The 20,000-nt window shown below is 35.9% G+C and overlaps 1 protein-coding gene across 1 annotated transcript in view; it reads right to left on the reverse strand.

Moving 5' to 3' along the window:
* Positions 1-20,000, reverse strand: part of LOC106879607 (junctophilin-1) — a 432,041-nt gene that overhangs the window by 66,564 nt on the left and 345,477 nt on the right. The gene's annotated exons all lie outside the window — the stretch shown is intronic.

The raw sequence follows: 20,000 nt of genomic DNA on the forward strand, positions 1-20,000 counted from the left end.
AGGTCATATAGGTGCAACAAAAGACATTTCAATGCTTAATAGAATATAATAGGATTACAAAACAAAATGAAAGTGAATATAATGGTCTATTAGAGATTTAAATGGTTGCCATCACTTTTAAAGCAATTAATATTAAAATTTTACTCTGTTGTAAACACTAGTCTGACTTTTGAAAAAAGAAAGACAGGCAACAAACTCATTGAGGCAGACGACAAATTGTGTATCCATTGCTTGTCTAGTAATAGGTTCTTTGATGTTTTACACTCTTAGACTGGTGCTTGCAAAGGTATTAAATATATACCATTATCGCCATCCTAGTTGTTGTCACCGTTTAATGTTCATTTTCCTATGCTTGCTTGGGTCAGACAGTTTGTTGAGGTAGATTTTTATTTTATTTTCTTTTTACGGCCAGATGTCCACCCTGTCCTCTTGCCAATGCTTACCAGCTTCCCAGTAAAGGTAATATTTCCCCCATGGCCAGACATGCTTGTGCAGTATATTGGGAAGGAATGAAGTTCATTTGCAATAATCATGTGATGCCAAGTAAATGAGACACAAACATACACAAACTCACACACAGACACACATATATATATTTCAGCATCAAACAGGGACATTAAACAATAATGATGATGATGGTGATGATGATGGTATATATAACAAGCTTCTTTCAGTTTCTGTCTACCAAATCCACTCACAAAGATTTGGTTGGTCTGGGGTGATCGTAGAAGACACTAGCCTGAGGCACCACACAAGTTGAACTTCTTAACCACATATGATATATATATATATATATATATATATATATATATATATACAATAGGCTTTCAGTTTCTCTCTATCAAATCCACACACAAAACTTTGGTCAGCCTGAGGCTATAGTAGAAGAAACTAGCCCAAGATGTCACACAGTGGAATGGGACTGAACCTGGAATCATGTGGTTGGGAAGAAAACTTCTTACCACACAACCATGCTGTGACTTGAAAATGACGCTAATATTGACATAAAGAGCAGCCTTTCTAAGACTTTCGGCAGTTACATAGCAACATACTTTGCAACCCAAGAGGGAAAGACTGCTACAAAATACTTAGTAAACAAGAAAGACAGCGAAACCCTTAGAGCACCAAGATGAAACTGAAAATGATGATTATATTATATTTCTGTGGAAGACGTGGAGGCGCAATGGCCCAGTGGTTAGGACAGCGGACTTGCGATCATAGGATCGCGGTTTTGAATCCCAGACCGGGCGTTGTGAGTGTTTATTGAGCGAAAACACCTAAAGCTCCACGAGGCTCCGGCAGGGGATGGTGACGAACCCTGCTGTACTCTTTCACCACAACTTTCTCTCACTCTTACTTCCTGTTTCTGTTGTGCATGTAATTCAAAGGGTCAGCCTTGTCACACTGTGTCACGCTGAATATCCCCGAGAACTACGTGAAGAGTACACGTATCTGTGGAGTGTTCAGCCACTTGCACGTTAATTTCACAAGCAGGCTGTTCCGTTGATCAGATCGACTGGAACCCTCGACGTTGTAAGCGATGGGGTGCCAACAACAACAACAACTGTGGAAGTCTCATGATCACACATGTGATCAGCAGCTGCTCAAAAATGTCATCAAGGTATAACCTCCTAATGTGACATAATGTTGCTTCTGAAACAATATATAATGCCATTTGAAAAACAGACTGTTTTGGAATCAATATAGAGAACCCCCCCCACTCTTATTAAATACATACATTAACATCAACACAGGGAACAATCCCATCAAAACTTCTGGAAAAGGGTAAGCATAACAGACTGGAGGTCCTTATTTGGGAAGACAAGGAAATATAATCAAATCAAAATAGAGGTCTAATACCCTGCTAATGTGGATATCTATTTGAAAATTAAAGAGAAAGAGGATAACCAAGGACACCTACTTTGAAACTATCATTTCAATACCAAGGTTATAAATCCACGTTTATATCACAGCCACAGGAGTGGCTGTGTGGTAAGTAGCTTGCTTACCAACCACATGGTTCCGGGTTCAGTCCCACTGCGTGGCACCTTGGGCAAGCGTCTTCTACTATAGCCTCGGGCCGACCAATGCCTTGTGAGTGGATTTGGTAGACGGAAACTGAAAGAAGCCTGTCGTATATATGTATATATATATATATATATATATATATATATATATATGTATGTATATATATATATATATATATATATATATATATATATATATATATATGTATATATGTATGTATGTATGTATATATGTATGTATGTGTGTTTGTGTGTCTGTGTTTGTCCCCCCTCCATCACTTGACAACCGATGCTGGTGTGTTTACGTCCCCGTAACTTAGCAGTTCAGCAAAAGAGGCCGATAGAATAAGTACTAGGCTTACAAAGAATAAGTCCTGGGGTTGATTTGTTCGACTAAAGACGGTGCTCCAGCATGGCCGCCGTCAAATGACTGAAACAAGTGAAAGAGTAAAAGAGTAAAGAGTAAGTGTAATAACTGGTGCAATTGATTTTGTGAGTAAATGCGTTAGTGAGAGTCTGGATAAGCCAGTGTTTCAAAGAAATAAATCAATCAGCTGAAATGCACATTACAAATACAATCCATAAGTGGAACAGTAAAAATGTACAAGACTTTTCTCAAGTTCAGAGTGTAAAATTGTTCTTTCTTTTTTTATCTACAGTCCAATGATGGACCTTTGTATCTTTGTTAGAAATCAGTCCCTTCCTTAGAAGAAGACTTCAAATAATTAAAAGTAAAAGAGAATAAACATACATATGTACATATGTATTACAAATAAAAGGGTAAAGGAATATTAATTTATTAATAAATTAATAATTAATAATTTTTACCAAGCCCTTCGGTATGTATACAACATTATCGGTGAAGAACTTATTTAAAAGTTCTTATAAATTTATAGCAGCTAAAGTGCTGCTATTTCTGAACTTCGGTATGTGGTGAAGCAACTGTTGCTGATCCCTTAACTATGTTTATGTACATATGTATGTACATAAGTATGTACGTACATACATACATATATAATGATTACAAGTTTAGGTTTATACTTGTAAATTTTGTGGCACTGGGATATGTAACAAATTGCCTATGCACCAATCTTGAGAAATTAGGCTTCTCAAACTCAGAAAGGAGAAAGCTGACTCAAAGATTACAGATCCAAGCCATTACTGGGACTTCAAAGATTTGTAAAACTTTTCAGATATACAACTATCAGCATGAGAATACATACATACATAAAACAAAGCATATGAATCTGCACATGCACTGGCTCCAAATACTGCACACATACATGCACAAATACCCTGTTGATGTTGGTGAAATTCCAATGAAGGAGCCTTGGATCATCATCATCGTTTAACGTCCGCTTTCCATGCTAGCATGGGTTGGACGATTTGACTGAAGGCTGGCAAGCCAGCAGGCTGCACCAGGCTCCAATCTGATCTGGCAGAGTTTCTACAGCTGGATGCCCTTCCTAATGCCAACCACTCCGAGACTGTAGTGGGTGCTTTTACATGCCACCGGCACAAGGGCCAGTCACACAGTATTAGCAATGGCCATGCTGGTGTATTTTACATGCCACCTGCACAGGAGCCAGTCCAGTGGCACTGGCAACGACCTCGCTCGAATGATTTTCTAACGTGCCACCAGCACAAATGCTAGAAGGCAACGCTGGTAACGATTACACTCAAATGGTGCTATTTACAGGCCACTAGCACGGAAGCCAGACAGCTGCTCTGGCAATGAACACGCTCGGACAGTGCTGTTAGTGCTCCACTGGCGCAGGTGCCAGTCATTGAGTATGGTTAGGTTAGAAATCAGCTCTTTCTTTGTTGGAAAGAAATCTTGAAATGAAACTGAATAACGACATTCATACATATTTCTTTAATGATAGCTGATGCTTGTAGATTGGTTAGGTGGTTGGTTCATTTCCCTGTCATGCTTTATATTATATAGAGAGAGGGAGAGAAAGAGAGAGAGAGTAAAAGCAAGATAAAGAGAGAGATGTAGGATGAGTGCATATACCAGCATCTCTTTTGATTCTTATAACATTCTGAAAAATTAGATTTATGAAAGTTTCCTCAGTTTAGCTTTTACGATGGAGTAGATGGAGATTATGTTGATAAAATTTTGGAAAATGATACTCTATATTTATTGCAAATATGCAAACGAGAAACTTGTCTCATTTAATTTTATTTTAAAGTAAGAAATATTTTTCATTTGAAAGATAGTATTCATTTTATCAGTTTGTTTGAGCACCAAGAAACTTGATAAAAGTTAAATCATAATTATTGTATGTATGTTATATTTGCTGATATTACCCATGGTAGAAAAAATATACTTCCAAAAGTTATTCACCATATGATGCGTAACACTCCATTATATATATACACATATATGTATGTGTATACATATATATATATATATATATATATATATATATATATATATATATATATATATATATATATATATATATATACATATATATATGTATGTGTATATATATATATATATATATATATATATATATATATATATATAGATAGATAGATAGATAGATATATAGATAGATTTGAAAAAAATGAACAGAAATGGCTTTTCTGATAATTCCTATACTTAAATAATTATGTGTTTATAAATTATTAGGTATTTACATTTGCAAACGCCTAATAATTTATAATAATTTATAAACATCTAATTATTAAAGTGGAAAAATTATCAGAAGAGCTATTACTATTCATTTTTTCCAATATATAACATTTGTACCAAAGACTTTCTGTTTCTAATCATACAATACATGTATGTATATATATATATATATATATATATATATATATCAACATATAGGTCACATTATATGGATTCAAGTAATTAGGTAGTAATCATATAAAAGCTCCTTAATCTATCATTCTAAAGAACATAAAGAATATGCAATACAAGAGAAAATGATAAGGAGAGTGTGAAGCCTGAGGACGTAGCTTAAATTCTGCATTATTTTGAGAGACTATTTTTGCATTTCGCATTAGTGTAGGCATCTATGTAATTTATTTATCATTAAATATAGTAATATAAATCATTTACATGTTTTTTAGTTACGAAACAATTTGTCATGAAATTGGAAATTTCTTATTGTTAAATAAAATCTCATCAAAGTACTTCACCGTTATTTGTGACTGTATAAATAAACATTTATGTACATGTACGTGCATTTATATATGAAAGGTTTCTATACATTTTCTCTCAACCTACTACTCTGACAAGGCATTGGTCTATCAAGGGCTATAGCAGAAGACAACTTGATCAGAGTAACATGCAGTGAGATAGAACACACAACAACATTATGAAGTGAAATGATTATCCACACAGCAATGCCTTCCCGTATGATATAATATAAGTTTATACCTCATACCCCGATAAAGATAATACATGTATGTCTGTCTTTTGAAATTTCCTTTCAATTGTTTTTTCTTCATAACATACCATTTTACAGTTTTATTCAATTCTGTGTTTGCATGTGTATGTGTGTGTGTGTATGTGTGTGAGAGAGAGAGAAAGGGGAAGAGAGAGAGAGAGAGAGAGAGAGAAAGAGAGTGGAAGAAAGAGAGAGAGAGAGAGGAATATGGAGTCATTCTGCTGTGGCCATGCTGGTGCAATGACTTGAAGGTTTTACTCAAACAAATTGACCCAGTATTTCTGTTTATTTTTGTAAAAAACAAAGTACTGGGATCAATTTGTTTGTTGTCCATTGTTGAACTGTTATGTTATGGCAGGTGTAAAGAGACCAAGATCAGTTCTCAAAGACAAACGTAAAGACATGTGGGTGCACACACACACACACACACACACACACACACATGTACCAGGTGCAGCACATATATTTGCCCATTATTCATTTTATTGTAAAATAAAATGTTTAGGTTAAATTTAATGAAATTTTACAGGCTGATTGTTATATAAATTGACAACATCTTACATTATAGGCATAGGAGTGGCTATGTGGTAAGTAACTTGCTTACCAACCACATGGTTCCAGGTTCAGGCCTACTGCATGGCACATGTCTTCTACTTGGGCAAGTGTCTTCTACTATAGCCTCGGGCCGACCAAAGCCTTGTGAGTGGATTTGGTAGACAGAAACTGAAAGAAGCCCATCATATATATATATATATATATATATATATATATAGGTGTGTGTGTGTGTGTGTGTGTGTGTGTTTGCCCCCCCCCCCCAACATCACTTGACAACCAATGCTGGTGTGTTTACATCCCTGTAACTTAGTGGTTCGGCAAAAGGGTCTAATAGAATAAGCACTAGGTTACCAAAGAATAAGTTCTGGGGTTGATTTGTTCGACTAAAGGCGGTGCTCCAGCATGGCTGCAGTCAAATGACTGAAACAAGTAAAAGAATAAAAGAATAAATCTACAATTCAAAATTACCTTCCTTTGCCTTCATCTTAGCCCTTAGTTCTTTACATAAGCCATTTTCCATTTCACAATTCTTTATACCAGCTATTTTTAATGCTGCAATTTGTTCATGTTTTATTTTGAGCCAGCATATTTAATTAATGATAAACAATAAGACAAAAGAATGATATGATGTCTTATACAACATTTACAAACTATCTTTGCAGATAAGAATGCTTTAATCTATATTTAAATAATGGGTAAATTATTTTGTTTAAATAAGGAATAACGAATATGTTGCAACTGGTACATACATACATACATATGTTAATACATACATATGTTTGTACGTATGTACATATGTACCTATGTATGTATGGATGCATGCCTATATGTATCTATGTAGTTACACACACACACACATGGACTGAACCTGGAACCATGTGGTTGGGAAGCAAGCTTCTAATTTCTTTATTGCTCACAAGGGGCTAAACATAGAGGGGGACAAACAAGGACAGACAAAGGGATTAAGTCGATTACATCGACCCCAGTTCGTAACTGGTACTTTATTTATCGACCCAGAAAGGATGAAAGGCAAAGTTGACCTCAGCGGAATTTGAACTCAGAATGTAACGGCAGACGAAATACCGTTAAGCATTACGCCCGGCATGCTAACGTTTCTGCCAGCTCGCCGCTTCTTCTTACCACAAGCTTTTTACCACACAACTACACCTGCACCTATACACGCACACACACACACACACACACACACACACATATATGCTCCAGCATGGCTGCAGTCAAATGACTGAAACAAGTGAGGGTAAAAGAATATATATACACATACATACAGTGGGTTTCTTACAATTTCTGTCAATAAGCTTTACCCACAAGGCATCGGTTAGCCTTGAGCGTCTTGCCCAAGGTACTGCACAGTGGAACTGAACCCAAAAGGACCATGTGGGTGGGAAGCAAACTTCTTAAACATACAGCCTGGCTTGCACCAACCAATTCCTGTTACTGACTGGTTTCATGGTAAAGAACCTTCCAAGTGAGGAAACACAGAACCATTTGGTGTTATGAGACTAAATTTATAATACTATAGACATAATATGCTCACTTTATTGCCTAATATATGAGTGCCTGCTTTTTTCTGACTTATTGGAGAACTATATATATGTGTGTGTGTGTGTATGCATATATATATGTGTGTACACACACACACACACACACACATATATATATATATCTTTGTACATATACATATATATGTATATATGTATGTATATATATATATGTATGTATGCATGCATATATGTATGTATTTACAGGTGTTTGTATGTATGTATGGAAATATACTGAAACTGTATACTGTGCATTAACCAATCTTACTTTTCATCACCTAACTAAGAGCAGTAGTATACTTAGTGAATGAACGAAAAGCAACCTTGAATAACAACACATAAAATGGCCGACAGAAATTACTATAGCCAACATAAATTGCTTTAACTATTAAAATGAATAACTATTTTCAAAGTTATTGAAGGTGATTAACTTTCTAAATTTATTGAATTCATCAATTTTAAAACTATTTCTTATTTGATGTTGTTTAGTTTCTAATAGGATTCACTGGCTGATATAATTTTCTCAGACAGATTTGCATCTATAAATCAATTATGCTTTTCTCGGCCATTTGGCAAACAGGCAGCTTTGGTGAGGTGCCACATTAATGGTGTCATGAAATTTTCTGTAAGAATTCCAGCATCTGATATCTACAATAATATTGAAGTCTTCATTGTAAAAGGAAAAAGCTCTTGCTTTGCTTCTATTATTATCTTTTCTTGAAGAATATAGGAAGTATCATATCTCAATAAGTTCTCTGTTGATGGAATAATGATATTTATTGTAGACAGACAGATCTCAGATCTCACATTTGTCAGCAACAACTTAACCCTATTAATACCATCTCACCTGAGACAAACTCTGGTTCTCTCATACAAACTTCTTATTTTAAAAACAATTTAAATTGAAGCCTGCCATCAATATTTTGTGTTAATGTGTTTTCCAAACAATGGTGGCGAACTGGCTGAATCATAACCACACTGGGCAAAATGCATAGCAGCATTATGTTCTGAGTTCAAATTCCACCTAGGTTGACTTTGCCTTTTATCCTTTTGGGGTCAATAAAATAAGTTCCAGTTGAGCACTGGGGTCCATGAAATAGTTTCACTGCCTCCCCCAATCTTACTGGCCTTGTGTCAAAATTTGAAATCAATATTTTGTGTCAATATATTTTCCATACAAAGGTGGTGAGCCAGCAGAGTCAGAGCCAAATGCTAGCAGTGTTATGTTCTGAGTTCAAATTCCACCAAGGTTGACTTCAACTTTCATCCTTTCGGATGATGATTATTATGATAATGTGCCAGGCCATGAAGCAGCAGACTTACTCTGTTTGCCAAATTTAAGAGTCAATAAAGTGCCAAATTTGAGAGATTCAAATATTTCCAGATTTAAGGAATCCAAAGATTATTGGATTTAAGGAGCCCAATCATTGTGAAGTTTAAGACATCCAAAAATTTTCAGGTTTGAGAAGTACAAAAACTGTGAGATTTAAGAAGTCAGAAAGCTGCTAGATTAAAGGGGTCCAAAAATTGCCAAATTTAAGATGTCCAAAAATTTCCAGATTTAAGAGGTCCAAAAATTGTCAAATTTAAACCTTCCCAAAATTTCCAAATTTAAGAGGTCAAAAATTTTTCAGATTGAAAGAGGTTCAAAAATTGCCAAATTTAAACCCTCCCAAAATTTTCACATTTAAGAGGTCAAAAATTTTCCAGATTGAAGAGGTCCAAAAATTATCAAATTTAAACAGTCCAAAAATTGTCAAATTGAAGGAGTCCAACATGTACATGCTTTACTAATTGTGGTGAAATTTGAATACAGAATATAAGAAAAACTGTAACTAAGTACTGCAAGGCATTTGTCCAATACTCTACTGCTACAGTTAATATATAAACCATAGACAGCTTGATTTATCAGTGATAGAAAGAAGCATCATATCTGGTACAAACATTAGTTCAAACTTTAACCACTGTCATTCTATTGTATTCAAAACCAATGCACAATATATTTTCTTACCTTAGCAAAGAAAAAGAGAAAAAAAAATCAAGCCAAACAATAAATTCTATATGCACTTCATTGTCCATATGTTTAATATCAAAAGAGGAAATCCTATCTATTCAATATCTCTTGCAGCATTTCAATTGAAACATATCTAAACATGAAGTGTATGTGCAAGAAAAAACAGCTGTGCTGGTAGGCACGTGTGTAATGCAAATGGATGCTATATGGCGATACTGTGATATTGTGTTGGGAGATGGCTATGATAGCAGTAATAATAATAATAATAATAATAATAATAATAATAATAATAGTAATAATAATAGTAATAATAATAACAATGACAATGATGATGATGATGATGATGGTGATAACAACAAAATTAGAAACTGAAGTAATGTAGACTAAACAAAAGCTTGAGGCAAAGTAAGTATGGCGATAAAGTTCTAGGCCTTTCAGATTGGATGAAGTAATGCTGAATCCACTGAACACAGATAAATAAATATAAGCACATATATGTGTGTGTGTGTGTGTGTGTGTGTGTGTGTGTGTGTGTGTGTATACATAGACATATACACATATACATGTCTGATTATACACATATATATATGTGTGTGTGTGTGTGTGTGTATGTATGTATGTATGAGTATGTATATATATATATATATATATATATATATATATTTATTATTTACATGTACACACACAATATATATTCATATATATATATATATATATATATATATATATATATATATATATATATATATATATATATATATATGAATAGAATACATATTGTGTGTGTGCATATATATATGAATAGAATATATATTGTGTGTGTATGTATATATATGTGTGTGTGTGTATCTATATATATATCTATATATATAGTCCATAATGAAAAACGGACATATTACCATCATCATCATCATCATATACATATGTACACTGGAACATGGACTAGATCTTGTTGTGGTACATGGACTATACCAGCTGTATTTCTTGTAAGTTGACCTAGGTGTAGGAGTAGCTGTGAGGTAAGTTGTTTGCTTACAAACCACATGGTTCCGGGTTCAGTCCCACTGTGTGGCACCTTGGATAAGTGTCTTCTACTATAGCCTTATGCCGACCAAAGCCTTGTGAGTGGATTTGGTAGATGGAAACTGAAAGAAGCCCGTCATATATATGTATATATATATATATATATATATATATATATATATATATATATATGTGTGTGTGTGTGTGTGTGTGTATGTGCGTGTGTGTGTGTGTGTGTTTGTGTTTGTCCCCCCTACATCGCTTGACAACCGATGCTGGTGTGTTTACGTCATCGTAACTTAGCAGTTCGGCAAAAGAGACCGATAGAATAAGTACTAGGCTTCCAAAGAATAAGTCTTGGGGTCGATTTGCTTGACTAAAGGTGGTGCTCCAGCATGGCCACAGTCAAAAGACTGAAACAAGTAAAAGAGTAAAAGAGAGTACCATGTAGAAGAAAGCTTATCAAAGTCAGCTGTTCGCCCCAGGAAGGTGGTTGGCTCAAACTTTAAAACTGACATATAAGTTAAAAGGGAGTGTAAGGGTGGTGATAGATGCACCTTTACCATTTTTAAAGCATCTGTTTTCTATTTAGATATTAACTTTTAGAATAAATTCTATTGTGATATTGTGATAAACTTCTTGTTAGCCAAAATCACTACAAGAACAACAATAATAATGGACGTCAAAATTGTGAATAAGTAAATAAAACAAAATCGAATGTATATGACCTTTGCATATTAATTCATCATCATCATCATTTAATGCCTACTTTTCCATGCTTGCATGGGTCAGATGGAATTTGTTGAGGCAGATTTTTCTATGCCCAGATACCTTTATGCTTGCCAATCCTCACTTGTTTGCAAGTAAGGTAATAGTTCGATATATTTTCCACAGAAGACTGGAAGGGAACGACCATGCTGGTATGATGATGCTCATCTACAGCAATCACAATGGCTTGACAAGGCAGGTACACAGAAACACATGCACACATACACCCACACGCACGTGTGAACGCACACACACGTACACACTTACCCACACACACACACAAACACACACAATGGGCTTCTTTCAGTTTCTATTTACCATACCTACTCACAAGGCTTTTGTTGGTTCAGAGTATAGTAGAAGACACCTGTCCATGGTGCTGCATTGTGGGATTGAATCCAAGACCATGTGGTTGGGAAACAAGCTTCTTAACCACATCTATTATAAACAATCATTGTCATCATCATCATCATCATCATCTTTTAATGTCTGTTTTCTATCTATTGTAAACAATAAACAAAAGTATAAATTAAAGAGATAAGGCCAAAATTAGTTGGTATTCCCATACATGCAAAATAGATGGCCATTGCAGCTCTCATATTAGATAATATCCTGACTGAGTGTAGTATATATATATATATATATATATATATATATATCATAATCAGCATCATCATCATCGTTTAACGTCCGCTTTCCATGCTAACATGGGTTGGACGATTTGACTGAGGACTGGTGGACCAGGAGGCGACACCAGGCTCCAATCTGATTTGGCAGAGTTTCTACAGCTGGATGCCCTTCCTAACACCAACCACTCCGAGAGTGTAATGGGTGCTTTTATGCGCCACCGGCACGAGGGCCAGTCATACAGTACTTACAATGGCCACGCTCAAAAGGGTGTTTTTTACGTGCCACCTGCACGGGAGCCAGTCTAGCGGCACTGATAACGACCTCGCTCGAATGATTTTCTAAAGTGCCACCAGCACATGTGCTAGAAGGCAACACTCTGAAATCCGGATCCGTTCGTGCTACAGATCATGGTGAGAGGGATAACTTCCCTTGGCAAACAGGTCACAGTCGTGTGTTGATAAGCCAGCTGGAGGAGATGTCCTCCTGGGGCTAAAAGCAACAGTAACATCCACCCCTAGGGGTCAGCCACACTTAAGTGGCAATATACTACACTTTATCGTGCAGTTACTGTTAATACTTCATTTAGAGAATTAACATTGCTTGTTTTCACCTTTTCGATATCAGTGAAGAATTTCACTGGAAAAGTAGATATAAGATTGCCAGGTTTTTGTCTCTCTCACCAAGGTCAGTGGCTGTCGAACGCCGACGAAGGGAAATAACCCTGAAATCCGGATCCGTTCGTGCTACAGATCATGGTGAGAGGGATAACTTCCCTTGGCAAACAGGACACAGTCGTGTGTCGATAAGCCAGCTGGAGGAGATGTCCTCCTGGGGCTAAAAGCAACAGTAACATCCACCCCTAGGGGTCAGCCACACTTAAGTGGCAATATACTACACTTTATCGTGCAGTTACTGTTAATACTTCATTTAGAGAATTAACATTGCTTATATATATATATATATATATATATATATATATATGTTCTCGAGCGAGATCGTTGCCAGTGCCCCTGGACTGGCTCTTGTGCGGGTGGCACATAAAAGACACCATTTCGAGTGTGGCCGTTTTCGTGCGGGTGACACGTAAAAGCACCCACTACACTCTCTGAGTGGTTGGCGTTAGGAAGGGCATCCAGCTGTAGAAACTCTGCCAAATTAGATTGGAGCCTGGTGTAGCCATCCGGTTGCACCAGTCCTCAGTCAAATCGTCCAACCCATGCTAGCATGGAAAGCGGACGTTAAACGATGATGATGATGTAAATATGCATAAATAAATGTGGAGTTTATAATTTTGCTGAATCATTGCAAGAGGGTATCAAAAAGATGTTAGTAAAAGAAAGAGGGTGATAATTTTAAAAGTCTAAGAAGCACTGATTTAGATCACTCATTGGCTCATAGAACATCTCTTGTAGAACATCTCTTGTAGAACATCTCTTGGATAGATGAATTGCATAGGTATTCCCTAACTGCTTTGAACGTTGAATGCTTGACTGGTTTAGAGTATCAAGTTCATTTCTGACGGATCAAACAATCATGTAGAGGCTCCCTTATTAGTTCAGTTATGACAGAAAATGAGCAGCACAATGACATTTTGCACATGGTGGGATCAATGTTGTTGATACCCAGCTTAAACATCTGTATATCAATGTGGGCCAGAAAAATCGGGTGGTTACTTGCAATGAAGTAAACTCCTCTAATTAAAGAAGTTACACAGAGACAAGTAATGGTGTTCAATTGGGCTACATGAAGAGGGCTACCTCAAAGTACCAACCACATGGGTTAATTATCTGGGTGCTGGGAATTTGGTGGTACCATGTTATGTGTTTAGGAACTTTGACATACAAAACAGAAAAATGTGAAAATAATAAAATTAACACATTTTTTGATATTTCTTTCAAAAATTGTATTAAAATCCACTTAATCTTGATGTTTATAGCTTTTAACCGCAGAAAATTTTTTAAATCATGCATGTAAAGATGTTGAAATTCAAGCTGCACAGGAAACCAGCAATCCTAGGGCCAACTCAGAGCATGTTGGGTCTAGCACCCACAGCCAAATTTTCTCTTATGAAATCTAGAACTACAAAAGCTAATGAGGTCAAGTCGGCCTGTCATCCTCTCAGGCTTAATAAAATAAGTACCAGTTGAGCACTAGGGCCAGTGTAATCAGCTAGCTCCCTCCCTGAAAATTTCAGGCGTTGCACCTATGGTAGAAAGGATTATGAAATCAAGAACTAAATTTCCTATCATTCAACATTGGAATATTTATGATGATAGTTTTACAGTTCTAAATAAGTACTTGTTGTTATCATAGAAATTGGTGTCTTCTTTTAATAGCCACAGCTTCTACTTTGTTGAAATTGGTAATATCAAATATATTCATGTATTGATTTCTTTGGAATAGGCACAAAGTAAATTATAATGAAAGAGGTGTGGTAGTCATTGAAAACAGACTTCAGACAAACAGGATTTGAAATAAGAATGTAGCAGAACAAAACAAAATGCGGTAAGGAACTAATTACTCTATGAAAATATTAAGGTATTGTTTAATGTTAAAATTAAGATCTTCTGCAAGAATGTGGAAGCAATTTAGATATTCCTGTTACAGATACAATATCTATTTGAGACATAGTTAAGTGGATCTTTGTGCATATTTTGATTCTTGATTTAGCTTATAAGATATGTTGATTGTTAGAAATACAACTGCAAGTCAATATTTCTGATTGCTTAAAACAAAATGCTAATGCATGCTCATGTATGTGCATGTGTGTGTATGTGTGTGTATGTGAGTGTGTGTATCATCATCATTATCATATGATGATATATATATATATATATATATATGTATATATATATCATCTTTATCATCGTTATTGCTTAACGTCCACTATCCATGCTGGCATGGGTGAGATGGTTTGATAGGAGCTGGCCAGGCAGAAGCTTGCACCCGACTTCTGCAACTGTTTTGGCAGGGTTTTTATGGTTAGATGCCCTTCCTAACACCAACAACTCAGCAGAGTGGACTTTGTGCTTTTTACATGGCACAAGCACAGGCGAGGTCAGTTTTGGCAAGGTTTTTACAGCTGGATGCCCTTCCAAATGACAACCACTTTACACAAGCATCATTCAGTCTACCTTTCACTCTGAGAGAGAGTTCTTTTGTTGCCAATAGAGGTACTAGCTCTCTGAACTTCCTCCACACAATTCTTATTCTAGAAACAATACTTTCAGAGCATCCTCCACCATTGCTAATTTGGTCACCTAGGTAACAGAAACTATCTACAACCTCAAGAGCACCTCCCGGGCATTTGAGAGAATCTAAGTCATGTGTGCTCTTAGTGCTTATTGTTCCTGCACATCTACCACAAAGATGACTTTATCTCTTAATCTACCTGTGATTCCACTACACTTCTTACGTGTCCATAGTTTACACTGGGTGCAGTGAATGGAATTTCTTCCAACTCCTTTCCTACATATTGAGCAAGGCCATTTACCTGATGGAAAGAAAGTCTTATCTTTTTTCTTACTAAACTAATGACAGTTTTGGTCTTTGCTAGGTTAATTTAAGGCCCTTTGATTCCAGGTTTTGTTTCCATACCTGAAATTTCTTTTCCAATTCTGCTAAAGGTTCTGCAATAAGAGCAAGGTCATCAGCATATAGCAGTTCCCACAGGCACCCAGTTTTGAATTCCTCTGTTTTGACCTGGGGGACTATAAAGAAAAAGAGTGGGCTGAGAACTGAGCCCTGGTGAACCCCTATCTGTACACTAAATTCATCACTGTATTCATGGGGGACTCTCACCTCACTGACAGCACCACTGTACATGGTTTGTACAGCTCTAACAAGCAACTCCTCTACCCTTAACTTCCTTAGAGACTACCATATAACAGAGCAGGGAACTCTAACAAAAGCTTTCTCCAGGCCGACGAAGGCACTTACCCTCACTCAAAATCCTATGCTAAACCCTTTGCTCAACATTTCACTCAAGGCAACAAAGCAGCCCTTTAGAATTCCACGTTAATTCTTCAGGTAATGAAATTCCTATGACTTTTTTTCAAATTGACAATCAATGGCATCTTTCTCCTTATTTTAGTCTGAGAAAGAAGACTGCAATCATCATGATGAACTGCATATCTCTCCCCTTCTTCTTTAACCAAATATTTAAAAACAAAGCAAACACACACATACACATTTATAACTACACCATACATGCATATAGTTTACTCTTTTACTCTTTTACTTGTTTCAGTCATTTGACTGCGGCCATGCTGGAACACTGCCTTTAGTCGAGCAAATCGACCCCAGGACTTATTCTTTGGAAGCCTAGTACTTATTCTATCGGTCTGTTTTGCCGAACCGCTAAGTTACGGGGACGTAAACACACCAGCATCGGTTGTCAAGCGATGTTGTGGGGACAAACACAGACACACAAACACACACACACACATACATATACATATACATATATACGATGGGCTTCTTTCAGTTTCCGTCTACCAAATCCACTCACAAGGCTTTGGTTGGCGCGAGGCTATAGTAGAAGACACTTGCCCAAGGTGCCACGCAGTGGGAATGAACCCGGAACCATGTGGTTGGTAAGCAAGTTACTTACCACACAGCCACTCCTGCACCCATTTGCACAGATTTTTACCATACACCTATCCATCTACAGACATACATTCCTACATACACTGAAAACAAATATCATTTGCGAATAAAAAGAATATTGAATGGTGTAGTAGGATAAGATGTTATCACATTCTTAATTTTTACCCCCACCAAACTGCTATTCAAGCATAAAAGTATCATTAATTCTGAAAATTAAAATAAATATTTATTATCTGTCAGAAACTAATTAGAGTCTTTCAAACTGTTATCTTTAAAAAGTAACCATATAAAATTTATTATTCATCTGAAACAAAGAAATTTCAAAATTTCATCTCCATAACAAATAACCATATAAAAAAATTATAATTTTTCCAAAACAGAAACACTTTTAAAGTCTCATCTCCAAAACAAGTAACCATATAAAATTAAAGGGAAAATTTAATTAAAAATTTAAATATGCTCTGCATTAGTTTATCTTTATTTTATTTTATTTGATTTTTGCTAGTTTCCTTCGTTTCTGAAAAATATGTCTTGCTTCATATTTGTTATCTTTGTGGTTTGTTTGAAATCCTTATTTTCTTTTGGAGTGGATTTGTGTTTTTTTTTTTTTTGTTTCTACTTAGTATATGTGTCAATCATTATTGTTGTGTAGCCCCAAGTTAGGCCATATTAAGACAGGTATTGGCAAGTAGGCTGTTGTTTGAATTATTGACTGTGATCCACAAATCCAGCATTCTGGATATAAGTCACAGCCGAGTTTAGTTGAGGGCAATCAGAAGTGTTCCTGTCACCATTCAAACTGCTAGAAATAGCAGGTTCAAACATCATAACAATGATTGAATATACAAAACAATCCAGGTTCTGAATATAATTTGTCAGAAAAGAAGGCTGGCTGCTCATTGCTGGAATGCTGATTGGATGGCAAGTGTTTATAGATTACAGGTATCATCATCCTTTTAACATATGTGTGTATGTGCATAAACATGTACATATATATATATATATATATATATATATATATATATATATATATATATATATATATATATAATTCAATAAACACAATTTATGCTTTATGTGCTGCTATTGGTTTCATGTGCTAAGAATAGCACATAAAAACATATTGTGTTTATTAAATAATATTTACCTCTCACAATATGGAGTACTTTTTTTGTTGATCTTACCAATCATGGAGCAATACATGGCTGTGTGGTAAGCAGCTTGCTTACCAACCACATGGTTCTGGATTTGGTCCGACTGCATGGCACCTTGGGCAAGTGTCTTCTACTTTAGCCTCAGACCGATCAAAGCCTTGTGAGTGGATTTGGTAGATGGAAACTGAGGGAAGCCCATCTTATGTGTGTGTGTGTGTGTGTATGTATGTTTTTATGTCTGTGTTTATCCCTCCCCCATTGCTTGACAACCGATGTTGGTGTGTTTACATCCCTGTAACTTAGCAGTTTGGCATAAGAGACTGATAGAACAAGTACCAGGCTTACAAAGAATAAGTCCTGGAGTTGATTTGTTTGACTAAAGGTGGTGCTCTAGCATGGCCACAGTCAAATGACTGAAACAAACAAAACAATAAAAGAATATATATATATATATATATATATATGTATACATGTCTCTTAAAGGATAGAGCTCAAAATCAATGCATTGAAGATACTTTATTGCAGCAACAATTATAATAACAGAAACAACCACAATAAACCAAACCTATGCACATTTCAATAGGGATACCCTATTGAAATGTGCATAGGTTTGGCTTATTGTGGTTGTTTCTGTTATAATTGTTGCTGCAATAAAGTATCTTCAATGCATTGATTTTGAGCTCTATCCTTTAAGAGACATGTATACATATATATATACAAAAACTCAACTGTGAGTTTTTGGCTAAGACTGTTAACAGATACTATATATTTTGTAAAATTTGTTTTATAAAAGTATATATTTAATATATATATATATATATATATATATATATATATGTATGTATATGTATATATACATATGCATACATATATGTGAAAGCAAACTGCTTAGTAATTAGGTTATCAGCTCATGATCATAAGGTCATGAGCTTGATTCCTAGTGGTGTGTTGTGCCCTTGAGCAAGTCACTTTATTTTACACTGCTCCAGTTCTCTCAGTTGGCAAAATATGAGTTGTACATGTAATTCAATGGGCAATGATGTCGCATTCTGTGATACATTGAACCTTTCTGAGAACTATGTAAAAGGTATGTGTGCTTGTGGTGTGCTCAGCCACTTGCACATTAATTTCATGAGCAGGCTGTTCTGTTGATTGGATCAACTGGAACATTTGTTTTTGTTGTTACCAATGGAGCACCAGTTTTTTGAAATACTTGCACATAAATGTAGATGTGTGTGTGTATGTGTGTGTGTGTGTGTGTGTGTGTGTGTGTGTGTGTATGTATATACATATCATACTTTGATACTTTGATAGGTTTTGGCCAGTAGTGGCCCAGGCCATGTCTAATTTAATAGCACCACCTGGCAAAGTCATTCAAGTTAGGAATCAGACAACATGGCTCACTCGGGGAGAGAGATACTGTTTTCGGAGACATATCCGGGTGTAGGAGGTTTATCCGGGACTTTCAGTCGGAATTTGTCCAAAGACTTCTTGAACTTTATGGGGTGTGTTTCTGCTTTAATGTGTTTTGGTGTAATGTTAAAAAAAGCGGGGCAAATTGAGGTGAAATAATTGTGCTGTATTGTTGTTATGTGATGCGGGTACGGTTTATGTTGTGGGCAGATAGCACAGGGCCCAAGTCTTAGGTGTATCTTAAAGGCAATGCTAACATCATTTGGGCAACGTTGATGGAATATTTTTCACATCAGGCAGATGATGTAGCGCTCATGGTGGCGTTGGAGAGAATAAAGCTTGAACTTTTCTAGTCAACCCCAATAGTCAAGGCCTGTTAATGACCATTTTCTATGCTGCTGCATAGGTGTATGTTTGTGTGTGTGTGTGTGTGTGTGTGTGCATGTGTATATGCATGTGCTTTTACTCAATAATTGAACTTGTAGGAGTCAGTGTAAAATAAATATTTCATTTTCAGGAACTTCAATGAAACAGCATACAACTGGTACTTATTTTACTGATTCCAATAGGCCATCCTGAAAAATCAGAAGCTACCAAATTTCATAATTTCAAACCAAAACAATTCAGGCACCAAATTAGATATAACAAAATATTGAACAGAGTAAGAGAGAAAGAGGAGAGATTAATTTCTAGTGGGTTGAAACACAAATTACTTTCTTGGTTGAGTTATTTTGCTAGATTTCTGGCTATAATCAATAGCCTGGTGAGGAATAAGTTCTTACAAAGTGAGGTGCCCTCAACACACAAGCAAGGAACTCAGAGGAGCAACAGAGTAAATCATC

The sequence above is a fragment of the Octopus bimaculoides genome, chromosome 4, assembly GCF_046866305.1.
Source record: "Octopus bimaculoides isolate indiv1 chromosome 4, ASM4686630v1, whole genome shotgun sequence".
NCBI lineage: Eukaryota > Metazoa > Mollusca > Cephalopoda > Octopoda > Octopodidae > Octopus > Octopus bimaculoides.